Here is a 21281-nt window from a genome sequence, read left to right as displayed (position 1 = left end):
TAAGACAAAGGAGCGGAGGTTCTGAAGGCCCCTGGGCAGACTTCCTGACTGCCAAGATTCACCATCCCCCACAACCTGCCACCTATCACACTTAGCCCCTTGTTATTAATAGGCATACCACACCTGCCCCCAGTGTTAGGGGGCTAAGGGCATGCAGGAGGCAGGGCAGGCGACAAGGGGATGTGGATGTGGTCAAAGGCCCAGGGTCGGCACCATTAAAACAGAGGGAAGAAACGACAAGAGCAGGAACTGGTAGGGGCTTTTCCCAACCCTGAGCATTTGGGGAAGCTAGGCGCTGGTGACGGAAAGTAAACTTTCCCTCGTTAACATAGTAAAAAATCACAGCCCCTTAGCGTCATGACAGTTCCAGAGCCAGCCACACAAGGACAAAAAGTGGGAAGGTACCACTTCCAAGAAATCTCCACCCTTTCTCAGAAAAATCATGAATATTCCGCCCCTGCTTAACATAAAATTGAGGAACCAACATAAAAAAGAAAAACAACATTATGTTCAGCGTCTCTTCGACGCACAGAGCAGACCCGTTCCTCTCCAGAACGTGCTTTCGCTTTGTAAAGCTTCCTTCTATCCTTCAATAAAGCTGCTTGTGTGCATATGTGACTGACCCATCATCGTCATTGACCTGGTACCAGTACCCATTCTTCATCACTGGGAACCAAGACTAAGGAACACCGAGACAGACTTGACACCAAGGCATGTGACCCCCTCCTTTAAAAGCCCATGATGTCCATTAGTTGGAGAGTCGGATTTGAGGCAGCTTCTCCTGACATTTGTCATATTAAAAATTCCTTTCTTCCTTGACAATCCTGTTATCTCAATAATTGGAACTTTGTGCACTGAGCAACTGGACCTAGACCAAAACCCTCTTGTGGTTTTGACAACAACACTTTCCTCTCCCACAGCCTCCACTTGTTTTCTCCCATGGGCGAGTTCTAAGTAAGGCCATAATCTTGGAGGAGTAAGTTGGGGGATGGAAAAGGTGCTTGAAGAAGAGGTGAACCAACATTGGGAGACTGTCCACCCTCTATAGGAGCAAATGTCATCTACTGCCAGTGCCAGAGAACCTTGAGGGTGCAGAGCCAATGCCATAAGACCATCTGCTGCCATTGCAGGGCAAGCTGCAAGCTGCTATACCCAGAAGTCAGGTAGCTGTAGGAAAGTAATTCCCAATGTTGGGAATCACTCAAAGTCCAAGTGGGTACTTGGCTCCACAGCAAGAAAGAATTCAGGAGCAAGTGAACAGTGTAAAGTGAAAGCAAGTTTTATCCAGGAAATATAGAAGATCTATTCTACAGAGTAGAGGCTAGTTCTCCCTGCTGAGGAGAACAGCCCCTCAGCCCTTTTTTGATTTCTTTATATAAGCAAAGGCTTAATCATTAAGCTAAGCAGGGGAGGAATATTCATGTTATTTCCTAGAAAGGGGCGGTGATTTCCTAGAACTGGGACCCTCCCCTTTCTTTATAAGGCCTCTCCTGGAACTGTCATGGTGTTGGTGGGAGTTTCCTTTAGTATGCTAATATATTATAATTAAGGCATAAGGAACTGCAAAGTCAAGAAGCAGCCAATTTCTTTACCATCTTGGTCCCAACTGGTCTTAACTTGTTCTGTCACCACACCCTGTTTTTGATCAGGATGATTCGGGGCTTTTTGACTCTGTTAAGCAGTGTCTGCCAGTTCCCTATATCACTGGGAGTCCTCTGGTATGTGCTCCCTGGTGGCAGGGAGCCAACTGATATTTCAGATGGGTGTTGATGATGTCCATCTGTGTCCATCTGGATCTTTGCTTCACTCATTTAAACCACACTGAGTTCCTTTTTAATGCCCCAGTCACCAAGGATGAAAACAGAATGAATCCTAAACACCAAGAGAGATGGTGATGAGGTGGAAGAAAAACAGACAGCACATTAAAACAGGGTAACTGAATGAGTCCAAGGGGTGATTTACGAAAGTTGGAAAGGGTTAAGGAAACACAACATGGGGTGGTGCAGAATCCCACGCTAGCAATATTTGGAAGCTATTATTACACCTAGGAGCAGGCTACCTGACAGAAACCTTGGCTTTCAGTTGAGGGACACAGCCAACCCATGGTTCAGGACAAAGGAAGCTGGGGTAATAAATAACCTGGACCTGACTCTCTTCTGATCTCCTGCCAGGACTCCCACTGGTCCAACCCAACTGAAAGCCAGAGGGCAGTCCAGGAGGGTCAGCCTCCCAAGTCTCTCAGCAGGGCTGAGGACTGAGAGTGAATATAGAGGGGCAACTGGAAAATATCCAACACAAGCAAAAGGGAAATGGAAACCACTTGTCAATGCCTAATTTGTCCATTAATTTCCATTTGAAAGAATATTCTTAGGTAATGGACTCCATGGGGGTAGGGGTATTGAATATTCAGAACCACCCATACTAGAGAGATAAGTTTTGGAATTTTGGTTGAGAACAAAATTTTCCCCTTCATAGAGGAGCTGGAGCAAGTTCACTGTTTGGGGAGTGCTTACTGGATGTTTTTCAACATGATAGGCAGTTAGCATGGATAGCACCCACATTTGGTGTGCTCAAATAGATCAACCACACTAGCTTAACTAGCACTTGAAAAACTTCCAGGAGCAGCCACTGGAACTGCAGCTTTGTTTTCAATTAAGTCCTGCATAGCTTCTTGAAGCTCAAAGAAGTTCTGCTAATACCTGATTTCTCTGAGTGTCACAGCACTGAGCCTGTAACAATGAGGTTTCTTCACTTCTCTGGTTGGAGCCCTATTCTTTTTTTTTTTATTTATTTCAGCATATTATGGGGGTACAGAAGTTTAGGTTACGTATGTTGCCCTTGCCCCCCCTCCCCCGCAAGATCGAGTTTCAAATATGTCCATCCTTCAGGTGGTGCGCATTGCACTCTTTGTGTATGTATATACCCGTCCCCTCCACCCTCTTGCCCCCTGCCCCCTCTCCCTCCCCCCTGCCCAACATCCAATAGACGTTATTCTTATATGTGCACTTACGTGTTGATCAGTTAATACCAATTTGATGGTGAGTACATGCGGTGCTTGTCTTTCCATTCTTGGAATATCTCACTTAGTAGAATGTGTTCCAGCTCTATCCAGGAGTATACAAGAAGTACTATATCACCATTGTTTCTTAAAGCTGAATAGTACTCCATGGTATACATATACCACATTTTATTAATCCACTCATGTATTGATGGACACTTGGGTTGTTTCCACATCTTTGCAATTGTGAATTGTGCTGCTATAAACAATCGGGTGCAGGTGTCTTTCTTATACAGTATCATTTGGTCTTTTGGGTAGATGCCCAGTAATGGGATTGCTGGATCGAATGGTACTTCTACTAGTATCTCTTTAGGATATCTCCATATTGTGGAGCCCTATTCTTGCTAGCTGTATTTCCTGAGTGCCTTGCTTCTTTCCAAATTGGGACAGTTTGCTTGGTAAGAGTCCTATGTAGTACTTCTCAAATTTTAATGTGCATGCGAATACAAATCACTTGGGGATCTGGTTAAACTGCAGATTCAAATTCAGGAGGTCTGTAGAGGGGCCAAAGAATATTCCTTTTTTTTTGAGACGGAGTCTCACTCTGTTGCCTGGGCTAGAATGCCATGGCGTCTGCCTAGCTCACAGCAACCTCAAACTCCTGGGCTCAAGCAATCCTCCTGCCTCAGCCTCCCAAGTAGCTGGGACTACAGGCATGTGCCACCATGCCTGGCTAATTTTTTCTGTATATTTTTAGTTGTCCAATTAATTTCTTTCTATTTTTGGTAGAGACAGGGTCTCGCTCTTGCTCAGGCTGGTCTCGAACTCCTGAGCTCAAACGATCCACCCGCCTCGGCCTCCCAGGGTGCTAGGATTACAGATGTGAGCCACCGCGCCTGGCCCAAAGAATATTTCTAACACGCTCCCAGGTGCACCTCATGTTGCATTTCCTGTATCATGTTTGGAGCGGCAAAGAAACTGTGAATGTAAGTCACTGGTTCTGAACTTTGCTGCACATTAAAATCCTCCTTGGAGCTTTTTAAAAGTCCATTCCTCATATCAGTTAAGTTCAAATCTTTGTGGGTGGGTCACTGGCATGCCTAGATTTCAAAATCCTTAGGTGTTTCTAAAGTTTGAGAACCTGGGAGTAGAGAATTCTTCCTTTACCCTAATTCCCTGCTGCATGTAAAAAGCGCATGCTAAAAGATTTTTAGGTCATTTGCTTCTTAGTTTTGGCATTTAAAATGCTTCAGGATTCTACCTGTCAAAAAAGGAGAAATTTCTCCCTTAATTTTTTCCTCTTTTTTCTTTTTTCTTTTACACTCCAGAGAAGGAATGGGTCAACCCCCGAGAGGGTGGAGACCAATTTTTTTCCTCTTATTTTGAGAGGGAAAAGAAAGGGATTGGGGTACTGGGGTGGAATGGGGGTCTGGACTGTGACCTCAGAAAATAGACAAGATGTTAAAACTTGAATCAGCTGTGGACAAGTGCTGAAAGCAAACTGTCCTGGTAGGTTTTTTTAACTCCTTTTCTAGCCTCAAGCTCAGTCCCTTCTCTAGCAGTGATGGTGGTGAATAGAAAATAAGATCTGATTTTTTTTTTAGATAAAGAGTCTCTGTCACCCGGGTTAGAGTGCCATGACATCAGCCTAGCTCACAGCAACCTCAAACTCCTGAGCTCAAGCAATCCTCTTGCCTCAGCCTCCTGAGTAGGTGAGACTACAGGCATGAGCCACACCCAGCTAATTTCTACTATTTTTAGTAGAGATGGGGTCTCACTCTTGTTCGGGCTGGTCTAGAACTCCTAAGCTCAAGTAATCCTCCCTTCTCAGCCTCCTAGAGTGCTAGGATTACAGGCATGAGCTGGCCCAGTTCTGGTTTTAAATGAATTTTTAAACTACTCTGTCACTTAGGTAATGCTTTAAGTAGTACTAAAGTAAGTAGTACTAAAAAGGACTTAAAATTTAAAAACTGAACTCAGCTCCCTCCTCCCACCCCCATCTTTTTCTGTAGAGGGTATCCCTTGCCTCTGAACACAAGGGTAGAGACAGGATCAGGAAACCAGAAAGGGACGCATGGGGAGTTTAAACTTTATTGGTAATAGGCAGAGGATCTCTCTCTAAGTCAGACCATAGCCATGAAGAAGAGAAACTATGGAATCTTTGTTTTTGTTCATTTGCTGTAGCTCAAGTACTTAGAACAGCACCTGGTACATAGCAGGTACTCCATAAATAATTGTTGAATAATGAATATTCTCTATCTCTAACCTAGGTTATTAATGCTGTTCTGTTGTGATAAGGATGCCTGCACCAGTGGCAGCAGAGGGTTCTTGACCTCCGAGAGAGAAGGAATTCAAACACAGGGTCACACGCGAAGCAAAAACGTTCATTAAAGACAGTACAGAAAGTATAGTACGCTTTCAAAGAAGATAGCAGACTGCTCCAAAGTAGGCAGTAGCCCACATGGGTTTGGGTTTTCCTTTTTATGCTAATCCCTAATAATATGCTAAACTGGGGGTGGACTATTGATGGATTTTCTGGGAAACGGGTGGAGAGTTCCTGCAACTGAGGGTCCTTCTCCCTTTCTTTCTGTATGGGGTAATTTCTGGGGTTTGCCATGGTATTTATAAACTGTCATGGTGCTGGTGTTGTTGGGGAAATCTCAGTGCTAATTCCGCTTAAAACCACAAAGGCAGCTAAGTAGAATTATGCACGTGTTAGCTAAAACCACAAAACAGTTAAGCAAAGTTGTAAGCCTGTTATAACTATACTGCTTGTAAAAATTGCTACTAATTGGCTGTCTTTTGAATCCTATTGCTAATTGGTTAACCATTTATGCTTGTATGCTATTGGATATGTCTAACCCAAAAAAAAGTATAAAACCTGACAAAAATAAGAAAGCGATGCTCAGAATTTGGAGACAAGTCTCCTCTGGGTCCGCCGGCGAGATTAAACGCTGACTCTCCAACTCTCTGCGTGCCACTCGGTTATTCCTTTGGGACCTGTCGCTGTAACACTTGCTGTAACATTTGGTTCCCTGACAGGGAAACTGACCATGCTGGCCTTTTGAAGCCACCGGATCGGGGATGGGCGCGGCGGACGGCGGGACCTCTGCGACTGCAGCAAGCCGGCGCCAACCGCCTCTTTGCGGAATCCTCGCTCCTCGGGAGTCCCCGCCGGCCGCGGCCCGGAACTGAAGGATCCGTCAGACCGGTCAGGACGTCGACGAAAAGGTAAGGTCCCGGGACCCTGTCAGGCCCGCCAATAAATGGAAGAGTGGCTTCCTAGGCAGAAGAGGAGCTTGATCACCTCCTAAGGTTAGAGACTCCCCTGGGTGGGAATGTGCTAACCTCTTGTCTGTCCGAATCTGTTTGAAAGCTTTGAATGAATGGAGCTGGGTGGCTGCTTGCGGTCATCGTGCCTGTAGTCCCACGGCTTTGGCTACGGGATTTGAGTGGGTCCCAACCTGTGGTCCTGTGGTGGCGTCGTACAGCATAAGGGCAATTCACTCCCTGTAATCGGAGCGACGGAGTCCAGGGTTTATAGGGGTACGCCTTAGCCAAGACACGCCTAAGCTCCCACGAGGGATGCAGCCAGGTGGACACCTGAAAGTCCTAACCCTTGTTTGTCTTGTGGCACCGTTCATGACAAAACGGGGAGGTCAGGAGAAAAAAAAACCCCAAAACAAGTCAAAAGGGAGTGTTGCCGGTGGTGTAAAGAGAGAGATCGCTGGTGCAGAGATGGGCGGGTCAGAGTCCAAACCAATGGTCCTAAAGTGCATGCTGAAAAACTTCAAAAAGAGCTTTAATGGAGGTTACGGGGTCACCATGACTCTGAGTAGATTAAAAGCCCTGTGTGAGCTAAAGTAGCCAACATTTAAAGTAAGCTGGCCATCAACGGGAACCCTTAACCCCCCTACTGTAGGAGCTGTCTGGAGAGTAGTAACAGAAACCCCTTGCCCCATGGGTCCGGTTCTGCGTAGAGAAGGGACAGAGTAAAGTGCTAGAGGCCCAAGGAGCTAGAGGCTCCAAACACAAGCCCATCCATCAAAAAGGATCTACAGAGGAACTGCCGCCACCTTACGAAAAGGGGGAGTCACCGGCCCACTACCAAAAGAACTTAAGCGACGAGTATCTTTAGCACCAGATCAGTGTGCCAATTGTAAGGGATACGGGCACTGGAAAAACGAGTGCCCTTGCAAGAATCAACACCCAGGGGCACCGCAAGGGGCATATCCAGTAGTTCCAAACCCGTAACCCTCCTGGGCCTCATTCCCCCCACCCCCCGACGCAACTTGATTTAAAATTCACCAACTCTGTTCAGGGAAGCTTTAGCTACAGATCTTGCCTCCTTTCCACGAGAAAAAACCCGCTGTACACTACTACAATATGTTGATGACCTCGTCTTAGCAGGGGCAACCAAAGAAAATTGCGAGCAGGGGACCCAGCACCTCCTCCAGCTGCTCACGGACAGGGGATATAAGGTCTCCTTGAGGAAGGTGCAGATTTGTAGATAAGGCCCTGTGCGGGCCCGACAACAAAGAACTAGAATAAACTGAAAGTCAAGAAAAGGCCTTTCAAGAAATAAAAGACTTGCTTAAGAGGGCCCCTGCGCTAGACCTGCCAGATCTCACCAAGGACTTCAACCTGTTCACGCATGAAAAAAACAGGTAACGATGGGAGTCTTAACACAGACTGTGGGACCCTGGCAGAGACCAGTGGCCTACATGTCAAAGCAATTGAACCCAGTGGCGTCAGGCTGGCTCCCTTGCCCTCGGGCGCTAGCAGCCACCATCCTGCTAGTCAAAGAGGCAAACAAGCTCACGCTTGGACAAAACATCCACGTGTGGGTTCCTCATGCAGTGGTCACCCTGATGAACGCTTCAGGGCATCAGTAGCTTTCCAGCAGTCAGCTGGTGCAATATCAGGGACTACTGTGTAAAAACCCACAATTCACCGTTAAGGCTGTGCGGACTCTAAATCCTGCCAACTTTCTGCCTACCGAGCTGGGACCTCCCGGTGCCAAAGCCATAAAAGAGGTCTATGAGAGTCAGCCAGATCTGACGGGACCCCCGGTGCCAAGGCCATAGAAGAAGTGTATGCAAGTCAACCAGATCTGATGGGACCCCCGGGAGACAAACCGATACGGGCACCAGACAGATAATAACGGCGTTGTCCAAAAAAGCAGAGCAACTAGCAGGCTGTGCTGTCACCATGGTAGACAAGGTCAAAACGTCAGCTCCTCTGCCCCAGCGCTGGTCAACACAAAGGGCAGAGCAATGAGCCCTTATCCAAGCTCTCAGGTGCGCCCAGGGACAGCAGCGAGCCCTGCAGAAAAAACAACCGCGGGTTAAGAAGGTAGAGCGACGGCTGCCACAGGCCAAGGTACAAGGGGCACGCTAGGGTAGCCCTGGGGGACAGCCCAGTATAGCACTGAGGTAGACCCGCAGAACAAGCGCGCCTCGTTCACAGAAAAGACGGTGCAGCCAAAGGCGCTCTGCAGAAAAGCAAAACAGTAGGCACAACAAGCAGAGGCCCGGCGTGCCCACAAGGAAGCAGAACGCAAGCTAGAGCACTGGCATCTAAGGGCCAATAGGGCGCCGAGGCCACGACTGTGGGCAGAAGAGCCTGCCACGGACTGAAGCTGGAAACTAAAGAAAGGGGGGGGCGAGGTCTGGGCCTCAGTCCAGGCGAGCCGTGGGCCCCCGCCCCCGCCAGGCCTTAACAGCGGCTCCAGCCGCACCGGCGCTGAGAAACACACTGGGAATCTGCGGGAGCCGAGTGTGCTCAAGAGGAGGCTAAAATGGCATAGCAACGGTTAGAGGCCCTGCTAAAAGCAAACAGCCTCTGGCAACATAAAAACATATAAACTTATTGTCTAACACTCCCACAGAAACAGGAAGGGTTAAACCACATGAAGCCCCAGTCGCAGCAGCTGGTACTAGAGGAGCAAGTGCTAGCACTACAACAGCAGAATAAAAGCAGCAAAACAGGCAAAACAATGCTTTACAGGTGGACCTAGCGGAGGCAGAGAGGAACAAAAAAGCCCTGTAAAAAAAGAAAACTCACCTAGAGGCTCAGCTGCCAAAAAGTAAAAGAAACTGAAGCTGAGCTGCAGGCAGAACTCAGGGGCTTCCAAAAAAAAAAAAAATTTCAAAAAAAACTAAGCGACACATGCCACCAGCAGAAAACAGCAACAGCTCAGCTGAAGCAGCTCCATCAGGAAGCCAAGCAGCAGTAACAGTAAGCCAAAAAAGACACAACACGGCAGCAGACCGAGGTAGAGCATGTGCTTAAGAGGTCATCCCCGGTACTAAACTGCACAGCAGTCCTCTCTAAGGCACTGGGAATCCAATAAAAGCTACATACAGCGTGCAGGCCACAGAGCTCAGGAAAAATAGAGCACATAGACCGGACCCTCAAAACCACGCTAGCAAAGCTCTGTCAAAAAACACAGTTACGGCCGGGCGCGGTGGCTCACGCCTGTAATCCTAGCTCTCTGGGAGGCCGAGGAGGGCGGATTATTTGAGCTCAGGTGTTCGAAACCAGCCTGAGCAAGAGCAAGATCCTGTCTCTACTAAAATTAGAAAGAAATTAATTGGACAACTAAAAATCTATAGAAAAAATTAGCCAGGCATGGTGGCGCATGCCTGTAGTCCCAGCTACTTGGGACGCTGAGGCAGGAGGATCGCTTGAGCCCACGAGTTTGAGGTTGCCGTGAGCTAGGATGACGCCACGGCACTCTAGTCCAGGCAACACAGTGAGACTCTGTCTCAAAAAAAAAAAAAAAAAAAAACACACAGTTACCCTAGATAGATATGTTAAGCCTAGCTCTACTAAGAGCCAGGTGCACCCCCGGCCCCACCGGGTATACACCTTTTAAAATCTTGTATGGTAGACCATCCCCTCTTATTAAGCAATTGAAGAGAAATATTAGACAACTAGGAGAACTAAACCTAAACAAACACCTCCAGACTCTATCCAAAACCATAGCCCACATTCATCAGTCTATCCTAGAGAGAAGCCCAATCCCATTAGGACTCCCTGTTCATCCCCACCAACCCAGGGACCTAGTCTGGGTAAAAAACTAGAAAAAGACACCTTTGGAACCTACCTGGACAGGACCCCACACCATAATACTAGTCACCCCCACTGCTGTTAAATTTACAGGTCTAATACCGTGGATTCACCACTCCCGGGTAAAAAGGAAAGCAAAACCAGACGGAACAACTGACCATTGGATGGCGCAACCAGATCCACAAGACCCAGATCAAGCGCCAGCCCAACAAGACCAACAGCAACCAACAAACACCATCAAAAACGCGGGACTGAATGAGCCCACTAATCTGGACTTTCATTAGACTAATAACTTTACTAAAAATTAAACTCGGGGCCTCAGCCCCAAAAGACTAAACTATAATTCAAAGATTGTTTTTAACTGTACTTTACTAGGTCATAACAGGATGTCTCTTCCTATGCTGGTCATAGCTAGGGTTTTTAAAACCCTCACCCTCAAAACAAAAAAAAATCCAAAAATAAACGTCCCTAGCTGGGGTAGCACTCCAAAACCAAAAGGTGTTAAATCTCCTCACAGCTAAAAAAGGGGGGCATATGTTTTTCTAAAAAATATTGTGACTATGTCAATAAATCGGTCCTAATTAAACAAAACATACATCAGTTAAATAATATTAAAAAAAATTACAGTATTACAACCAAAGTAAAACCTCACTTACAGAATAGTTTCAGTCTCCTCTAATTGCATGGTTGCTGCCCCTCCTGGGACCTGTCATGGCGCTTCGGTCATTCTGTCTCTTGGCCCTTTGTCTGATAGTTTCTCCAATGACGACTTCAAAAACTTGCTCGTGCAGCAATCACCACTCGCATGATAGCCCTGCATAGCTACCCCATTAAGGTTGATGCCATTATATAACATTTAAAGGCATCAAAAGGGGGGAATGTTGGGGAAATTTCAATGCTAATTCCACTTAAAACCACAAAGGCAGCTAAGTAGAATTATGCACGTGTTAGCTAAAACCACAAAACAGTTAAGCAAAGTTGTAAGCCTGTTATAACTATACTGCTTGTAAAAATTGCTACTAATTGGCTATCTTTTGAATCCTATTGCTAATTGGTTAACCATTTATGCTTGTATGCTATTGGATATGTCTAACCCAAAAAAAAGTATAAAACCTGACAAAAATAAGAAAGCGATGCTCAGAATTTGGAGACAAGTCTCCTCTGGGCCCACCAGCAAGATTAAACGCTGACTCTCCAACTCTCTGCGTGCCGCTGAGTTATTCCTTTGGGACCAGTCCCTATAACACTTACTATAACAGTGTGTGTATGTGTTTTTTATCATGCTAATGAGGCTAGTTCATTTAGGGATACTGTTGCCTCAAATTGTGCACATGCTCCAATGAAAGGAATTCCCCTTCTGCTTCAGATAAGGATGTTACAGTCAAAGTAGAATAACTAAATGGTCCCTATTGGCTACATTTATCTTAGCTAAGCATATTCACATTCTTGTGTCTTTCTTGTCCTGTTGGCCTTCTCCTTCTGAGCCCTGCCCTAATTGTCTGTAGGGTATCTGACTCCTGTCTCAATAATAGCCAAGTCCCCAAACAGGCCAGTTTTAGCTGACAGGATAAGAAAGTCCCCTTCGCTTTAACTCTTACAAGGAGGCTGGGCACAGTGGCTCACGCCTGTAATCCTAGTACTCTAGGAGGCCGTAGGCGGGAGGATCCCTTGAGCTCAGGAGTTCCAGACCAGCCTGAGCGAGAGTGAGACCCCAGTCTCAAAAAAAAAAAAAAAACCTCTTACAAGGAAAGCAACTTGAAATAACCTGATGCTCCCTATTTCTACCTTCGTCAGCCCTTTTCAGCCTATAAAGCCAACTTCCTCTGTTCAACTCATCGGAACACCCATTCTATTTTATATACTGAGATGTTGCCACATTCTAGAATTGCTAATAAAAGCCAATTTTTCTTTAAACTAAATTTGTTGTGATTTTTTTTTGAGACAGAGTTTTGTTAATTAACCTGCAAGAGGGGGTTCTCTCTGTTGCTTGTCACACATAAAGCCAATTATTGAGACCCTAGGATTGTCAAGGAAGAGAGAGGATTTATTATGGAGGATGCATCAACCAGGAGGTGGGAGGAATGGACTGTCTTAAATCACCTGCCCAACCAACAGGGTCAGGGGTTTTTCTGGAGGTGAAATGAATAATGCATTAGGGGAGTGAACATCACTACATGTTTGGGGTGGAGTGCAGGGCATGCAAGCACAGTGAGAAATCATACTACATATATCCCATGATCAAAAAATGGTGGGTAAGTCCCTCCCAGGGCAGGGATTTTAGCAGTGTAATGAGCTAGGGGTTAATACTGGTCATTCTTTAAGCCTTGTGCGTGGGTGAGATGCAGGGAGTAGGCTGTTCAGCAGGTCCAACACAATCTGTGTTGGGGCTTTGCTTATCTTGTTTTCTCCAAATAGGTGGTGTAAGTCTTTGTAGTTATCTTGTGCCTGCAAGGAGATTCTGCCATTTCTGGGAAATAAACTCAAAAGAGAATGCATCAGTGCAAGAGAAATTTACAAAGTTCCGGTCAGCAAATCTTGCTGACCTGGGAACTTGAAACATAAGAGAACTACAAAAAAAAAAAAACATAAAAAAATGTGTTCTCGTGTATGGAGCTGGTTACAGTCTCACTCAGTTGTCCAGGCTAGAGTGCAGTGGCATCATCATAGCTGACTGCAACCTCAAACTCCTGGGCTCAAGTGATCTTCCCACCTCAACCTCCCAAAGTGCTAGGATTACAGGTATGAGTCACCACACCCAGGCTGTAATTTTGTCTTTTGACAACTGTTTCTATCCTGCCTTTTGCAGTTGCCATTCTAATGTCAAGTGTTTTTATCACATTGTTAAATAATCTTTAAATTTTTATTTTTCCTCAGGGAAGTGAAGTGATCCTCCTCCTGCTCATTGACATCTATTGCCCTGAGTTGGGTGGGGGTGGGGCAGGAAGCGGGGAGGGGTGTTGGCCTTATTAGAGCAGGAATGTAAGGGGAAAAAAACCAATCATGTTAGTGTTTGGTTTTTTTTTTTTTTTTTAAGAGATAGGGTCTCACTCTGTTGAGTGAGAAAAACAAAATGAACAAACAAAAAAAACAACCTAAAAAAATATGTTCTCATGTATGGAGCTGGTTATAGTATCACTCTGTTGCCCAGGCTGGAGTGCAGTGGTGTCACCATAGCTCACTGCAGCCTTGAAGCCCTAGGCTCAATTGATCCTCCTGCCTCAGCCTCTCAGGTGGCTTGCATATTAGTGTTTAATTTCTATAAAGTCTGTTTTATAGACAAAGACTTAGCAAAGCTTTGGCTTCACAAGAGCCCTTGTAGGAACAAAGCTCTCTTATAGAACAGTCTGGAGGTGGAAGTTTCAAAACTTGAGATAACTAATAAAAATCAGTTAATTCATGATGTTATCTTTCCAGTGACATCAACAACTCACTCTCTCTCTGCATTATTGCACGTTTACATATGATATAGTTTAAGCATGCACAGTACTTCCCATTAGGTGGGGACTTTGCTATTATAATTAACTAGAGGATATCATAAGGCAACTTAAAACAGTTTAAACCAGTCTTAAGACTTATGACCATTTTCACAAAGGAGCTATTCAAGCATACCCCTTGTGCTTTGTATTTCTTTCTGCTTTTTTGCTTTGATGTCACTCTAATTTTGAAAGAATCCTGCTAAGAGTTCTGCCAAACATTAAAAGCCACGGGTGGGGAACTTGTATTTTTCCCTCAGTCCCTCATGGCCAATGGCACTTGCCCCACAACCAAAGCAGAGAGATGGTGTTCATGCACCCTTCTTATGCTGCCTGTGAAGGACCCCATTCCCTTCCCATTGAGAACAGATATAGCGGTGGGGTTGAGCAAGTGCCACGTTGTTACAGGGATAAAAATTAACCAAACAGCTCCTGTAATTTCACAAAAACGATAGCAGGAAACTTGCAGATGTATTTGTGCTGGTCTGCTTGTTCTCTTTCTCTTACTCCAGGGGGTGGTTTGATGGTCACAAGACCAATGATAGAAAAACCACACGATGAGATCAGATGAGGAACAATTGAGCCACAAGGGGCCCATGGAAACAACATGCAATGTAGGACATGAAGACCCTGAGTTAACCAAAGGATTGTGTACCCATAAAAGAGCCTAAACTCCTCACAATGGGAGGATGGTGGCTTTTTAAGACGAGAATCTGCCATCCTCCTCATTTGCTGGCAAATTAATAAACCTTCCTTTCCTTTCTCTTCAACCCACTTGTTCTCGTTCTTTATTTGGCTTCAGGAACAAGTACCAAGCTTTCGGTAACAACATGATGCACATGTTTAAGCAGAACAAAGAAGTACACATCAGACCTGGAACAGAGAAAGATATTCCTAAACAAGGTGATGAGCCCAGCACAGGCGGTAGAGGCGCTTTATCTCCATGTAGGTAAATGTTCCAGGCCCGAGGCATGTACTTTTGAAACTGTGCAAGGTCCATACTTTATATTAGGGTTCGCTCTTGGTGTTGTACATTGTATGGTTTTTGACAAATGTATAATGACATGTATCCACCATCGTAGTGGCATACAGAGTAGTTTCACTGCCCTAAAAATTCACTGTGCTCCACCTATTCATCCCTCCCCATCCCTACCCTGGGGCAAATGCTTATCATTTTACCATAGTTTTGCCTTTTCCAGAATGTCATATAGTTGGAATCACACAGTATGTAGTCTTTTCAGATTGGCTTCTTTAACTTCGTAGTATGCATTTAAGTTTCCCCCATGTCTTTTCATGGCTTCATAACTCATTTCTTTTTAGGACTGAATAACATTCCATTGTCTAAATAATATTCCATTGTCTGAATGTACTACAGTTTATTTAACCATTCACCAACTGAAGGGCATGTTGGTTGCTTCCAAGTGTTATCAATTATGAATAAAGCTGCTATAAACATCTGTGTGCAGGTTTTTGTGTAGACATGCATTTTCAATTCATATGGGTAAATACCAAGGAGTACTATTGCTAGATCAGATGGTAAAAAAGTATGATTAGTTTTGTAAGAAACTGCCAAACTATCTTCCAGAGTTACTTGTACCATTTTGCATTCCCACCGGCAATGAGCGAGAGCTCCTGTTGCTTATATCCTCACTAGCATTTGGTGTTGTCAGTGTTTTAGATTTTGGCCATTCTAATAGGCATGTAGGGGTGTCTCATCCCATTGTTTTAATTTGCAATTCTCTAATGACATATGATGTTGAACATCTTCATATGTTTACTTGCCATCTTTATGTCTTCTTTGGTGAGGTATGTTCAGGTCTTTTATTGATTTTAAACTGGTTGTTCATTTATTGTTGAGTTTTAAGTGTTCTTTGTATATTTTGGATAACAGTCCTTTTATCAGATATGTCTTTTTGAAATGTTTTCTTCCAGGCTTATCTTTTTACTATTTTGACACTATCTTTTGAAGAGCAGAAGTTTTTAATGTAATTTTTAAAAAATCCAGCTTATCAATTACTTTTTTGGATCATGCCTTTGATATTGTCATCACCCTATCCAAAGTCGTCTAGATAGTCTCCCGTTGTGTTCAAGGAGTTTTCTAGTTTTGTGTTTTACATTTAGGTAAAACACATTTAAGTAAAACAAGATCTATTTTGATTTAATTTTTGTGAACAATGTAAGATCTGTGTCTAGAATCCTTATTTTTTTACATGTAGATGTCCAGTTGTTCCAGCACTATTTGTTGAAAAGGCAACTTTGCTTCATTGTATTTCTTTTACTCCTTTGCCATAGACAAGTCGGTTATATTCATGTGCACCTATTTCTTGGTTCTCTATTCTGTTCCATCAGTCCAGTTGCCTATTCTTTCACCAATACTACATGGTCTTGATTAGTATAGCTTTATAGGAAGTTTTGAGGTCAAATAGGGTCAGTCCTCTGACTTCATTCTTCTACTTCAATACTGAGTTGGTTACTCTGGGTCTTTTACCTCTCCTTATAAAGTTTAGGATCAATTTGTCAATATCCACAAAATAACTTCCTGGGATTTTGGTCAAGATTGCATTAAATTTATAGATCTAGTTGTGAAGAAGTAACATGTTGACAATATTGAGTCTTCCTATCCATAAATGTCTAAATCTAAATCTCTCCATTTATTTACTTTTTTGATTTCTTTCATCAGAGTTTTGTAGTTTTCCTCATAGATCTTGTACATATTTTGTTAGATTTATACCTAAGCATTTCATTTTGGGGGGTGCTAATGTCATTGTTAATGTGTTTTTAATTTCAAATTCCACTTGTTCATTGCTGATATATAAGCAAGTAACTGACATTTGTACATTAACCTTGTATCCTGCAACCTTGCTATAATCACTTATTAGTTTCAAGATTTTTTTTGTCAATTCTTTTGATTTTCTACATAGACAATCATATTATTTGTTAAAAAATACAATTTTATTTCTTTCTTTCCATTCTATATATCTTTTATTTCTTTTTCTTGTCTTATTGCATTAGCTAGGGCTTCCATTGCTGTGTTGAAGAGTAGCAGTGGTGAGAGAAAACATCCTTATCTTGCTCCTGATCTTAGCAGGAAAGCTTCTAGCTTCTCATCACCTATGATGTTAGCTGTAGGTTTTTTGTGTTTTGTTTTGTTTTGGTAGATGTTCTTTATCAAGTTGAGGAAGTTCACCTCTATTCCTAGTTTGCTGAGAAGCTCTGTCATTTTGAGACAGCACTTCATCAGGCTCACTAGAAGAACTAGACCCAGGAAGATGATCAGGCCTCCCTGGAGGATGGTCCTCAACCACTAACCCAAGTGCTGGGATTAAGGCAATTGAAACTGAAAAGGTCAACAAGTGAGACTAAGGGGTGGGGTTGGGGGACTCCGGGTAAACAGCTGATAACTATCCCGCCTGAACATGAATCTTCTCCAGCTCAGTTTCTACTTACCCTGAATTATTTATACATATTTGCCAACAGGTTTTGGCAATAACACAAAGACCACCGTGTTCTGCCAGCAGATTATCAAGGGCTTTTTGGTTGTCCGTCACCACCTTGGCTAGTGACTTTAGTGAGTCTTGTTGGTCTTGGATAGCTTGGGCTGTAGCATTAGCTATTTCCTCCACGGTTAAGGAAAGATTGTGCATTATTTTTTCCAGGGCCTATATGCTGATGCCTGAATTAGAATATGAACTGCAGAATGAAACCAGCTATTGATTTGTCCTCCCAGGAGGGTGCTAGAAGTAATTCTGTAGTGGATTAGCAGAATGGGCTCCTTCTAGCCCTCTGTATGGTTGTTAAAAAGGACAGTGGGCCCTAGGACTCCAAGGCAACAAGATCCTTCTGGGGATAGACACTGTTGCCCACTGAGGCCCACAGAGGAATACATAATCTGGAAGGGCACAAGTGACATCTGTCAGGCATTTGTTGTTATAATACTGGTTTGCCCATTTATATACAGTCTCAGCTTGTTTTTGCCCTGTGGTTGCAGGGTGAGAAAAATTACATGTAGTACATCCACATCTGAAGTACCAATAGAGGTCAGTAATGTCCATCCCAATATGGGAGTCCTTTCTGTCATATCATAAGTAATATTAAAGCAGGAGACTCCAGAGAGTGCCTGCATCTGGACTTGCATCAAGGGAGTTACCTGGCATATGACCCACTTTGAGGATGATCTGATACACTGTATAACAGCCAGGCCATTATAATGGAAGTATAGGACAGGAGGGACTTCAGTCTGGGTAACAAATCTAGCATTGTTTGCTTGCCTCCTTTTGCCTTATTGCATTAGAAGAAAAGTTGTGCTGATTCTTATGAGGGTGTTGTCATGCCAAGCATGACAGAGTTTTCTGTCGGAATGAGCAAGGGAAAGAATGATGATCCCACCCCACTTACATTACAAATAACTCCGAAGGCCAGAGATGTTCTTGTGCAATGTCCTGAGGTGAGGATTGCCTGGGTATAGCTACCCAGGCTGTTTGTCTGAGTCCTGAGGCTACAACTTCTGCAGGGATCCACTGGCCCTGTTACTTGACCCAAACATTTCAGTCTTGGTTATCCAATCCAGGGAGGGAGTTCAAATTTTGAAGAAATTTGGCATATCTTATAATACTCCTCACCTTGGGATCAGGAGTCCTGGGTGAGACCAGAGGAACATTAGTGTCTCAATATTCTGTCACTCCTTTCTCTGTCCCCATGGGGTGCCGCAAATGGGAGGCACCTGAAGGCACCATTGCCTCCAGATTTGAATCAGGAGGCCCACTAGTGGCACCACTGAGATCCAGATCACAAACCACCACTGAGTAGTGCTTCCCAGCAGAAAGAAAGAAAAAGAATGGCTGGGTATACTGAGATTGGGATTTCACAAATGTAGTCCAACGAGGTGACTGCCTGTTCCTTCACCTGCCTCAAGCTCAGTATTTCCCAACATGCATTTCAGGGCTGTTTCTCTTCCACTGGAGTACAGTGTCTAATGTCCAGATGGCTTCTGTTAGGTGGGAGTACTACACAGTAAGTTGTTCTTCCTGATTGCTTTTTCATAATTGTTGCTTGAGCCACCCATTCCATCATTCTGTCACCCTGTTCACCTCGCTGTGAGAGAGAGTACAAAAGTCCCCCCTTTTTTTTTTTTTTTGGAGACAGGGTCTTGCTCTGTTGTCAGAGCTAGAGTGCAGTGGCTTCATCATAGCTCACTGCAACCTCAAACTCCTGGGTTCAAATGATCCTCCTGCCTCAGCCTGTGGAGTAGCTGAGACTACAGGTGCATGCCACCACACCCAGCTAATTCTTCTATTTTTTGTAGAGACATGGTCTTACTTTTGCTCAGGCTGGCCTCGAACTCCTGACCTCATGCAATCCTCTGACCTTGGCCTCCCAAAGTGCTAAGATCACAGGTGTGAGCCACCATGCCCAGCCAAAAGGCCCATCTTATGCAATGGAAGATGCCCATTGCTGTGTAGCTTGTGCAATGAATATGTTGCCTTGATTAGGTTGGAATCCTGCTGGATATTAGAACATATGGCAGAGGTGTTTTTTAAAAGTTGTAATACTAGTTCTCGCATCTACATGGCACTCTGGAATGGCAGTCCCATCTCCAGAATGTGTACCCATGTCAGTAAAGCATCACCAGAATCTGTCTCTGGGAACCAGCAGCCCAATGTGGTCAATATGCCTGTGGGGACAAGAGTGATTTTATTTTTAAACACTATTTTTAAATGCTAATTTGCCTGAATAACTGGAATGCAGAATGCCTCCAAAATGTCTAGTTGATGTATTACTTTTTATGTAGAAACATCTATTCAATATAAGTTTTAACTTTCCTCCAAAACAACCCTTGATACTATTGCAGAAATCACAGGCTGTGATGTCAACATCATTCTTTCATCCATCTGCACATTCCTTCCAAAGCACATATAGTTTCTCCCCCAAATGTAAGTCCTGGGTCTGGTGGGTTGAGTTGCAGAGATCTACCTGTTTTATGGCTGCCCAAGACCATGCTTCTGTCCCTAAGTACCCCTAATAAATCATCCTATGCAGACAAAATTTGTCTGCCTCATTCTTTAGTTTCTTGGCTCCTCTGGCATTTGGGGGTCACTTTGCCTATACAGCCCTTTCACAGAACAATGTCACACTGTCATGGGCCCTTTGCCCCCGTTGATGTGGCACAGTTTGCCATGTTGCATTGCCTAGGCTAGTGGCAGGAATCACAGGACTGCACTGCATCTTTGGCTTCCCTTTCTTTTTGAGAAAGTTCTCATGATTTGGCTCATTCTTGCATCTGAGGTGGACTTCCACATTCCATTCTGTGGTGGACCCAATTGGTAAGTTTGCCATTTGCTAAGCACATACGAGATCAGCTTATGAGTTCCATTCATGTTCTCTTTTGAATGGTCCTTTGCCATAAGTAACAAACAGGTCTCTTTCACAGTTCACAAACTGCCTATATAGTCCCTGTCCCTACATACAGGAGTCCTTAACAGTTCAATCATTAATCTGCCAGTCACTGGACCGTATGGCTAGCCCATTTGCAACAGCCCATGAGTCTGTAAATATGTAGCAGAGACCTGCTGTTAGGTTTGCCTGCACAGCCATCACCACTGTACAGAGTTTGGCCCTTTGGGCACAGTATCTTTGTTGAGTCTCTGTTAAAAGGTGGACATCCTCAGGGTGTGTCTTAGTCGATATGTGCTGCTATAGCAGAATACCTGAGACTGGGTAATTATAAAGAATATAAATTTATTTCTCACAGTTTTAGAGGCTGGGAAGTCCAAGATCAAAGCATAGGCAGGTTTCAAGGTCTGGTGAAGACACAGTCTCCACTTCCAGGATGGAACCTGGAATGCTGTGGAGGGGAGAAGTGCTGATCCTCACATGACACAAGAACGGAAGAGAGCAAATCAACTCTCACAAGCCCCTTTTATAGTAGCATTAATATAAATCCATTCCTGAGGGGAGAGCCTTCATGACCTAAACATCTCCCATTAGGCCCCCACTTCCAACACTGCTTTGTATTGGAGACTACAGGATTTTTTGTTTCTGTTTTTTTTTTTTTTTTTTTAGAGACAGAGCCTCACTATGCTGTCCAGGCTGGTCTTGAACTCCTGAGCTCAAATGATTCTCAGGGCTCCTGAGTAGCTGGGACTTCAGGTGCATGCCACTGCACCTAGCTGGAGATTAATTTTTAACATGAGTTTTGGAAGAGATAAAAACATTCAAACAACAGCAAGGTGGATGGCCACAAAAGCCCATTAGATTCCATCAGCTTTGAGTTTCACAGATCCCTAAGTGAACCAACCCATACTATCAACTGGAATATCTTTGAACCATGTGCTGCACTAAGCTAAGGGAGCACCGCCTATGGTCTGCTCAGCTGCTCTGGCAAGGCTGCTTCTCAATGAAGTCAGCTGACCCCCTAAGGTCCAGTCAGGCTCCATCTTCTGTGCAACATTTCCATTAGTAGGATTAGTGAGTACTGTGAAAAAATAAAATCAGATCAAGTTTATTGTTATACAAAAAGTACAGATCATGATCTGGGAGACTCAAATCAAGTGGTAAGAAACTCATCCTGCAGCAGTTACAGCACAGTTCATAAAGCATAAAGGAGGGAGTATTCTGACCTCTTTTATGATTAGCTTTTATACATTAACATTCTTTTTTAGAAAAAGTAGAGCTGTTTAAGCTTATTTGTCTACAGCTGGTTGGCTTAATTTCACTGAATCATGTTGAGAAAGATATAA

This window comes from Propithecus coquereli, unplaced genomic scaffold (assembly GCF_000956105.1).
Source record: "Propithecus coquereli isolate 6110/MARCELLA unplaced genomic scaffold, Pcoq_1.0 Scaffold1, whole genome shotgun sequence".
NCBI lineage: Eukaryota > Metazoa > Chordata > Mammalia > Primates > Indriidae > Propithecus > Propithecus coquereli.
This window is presented reverse-complemented; position numbering follows the sequence as displayed.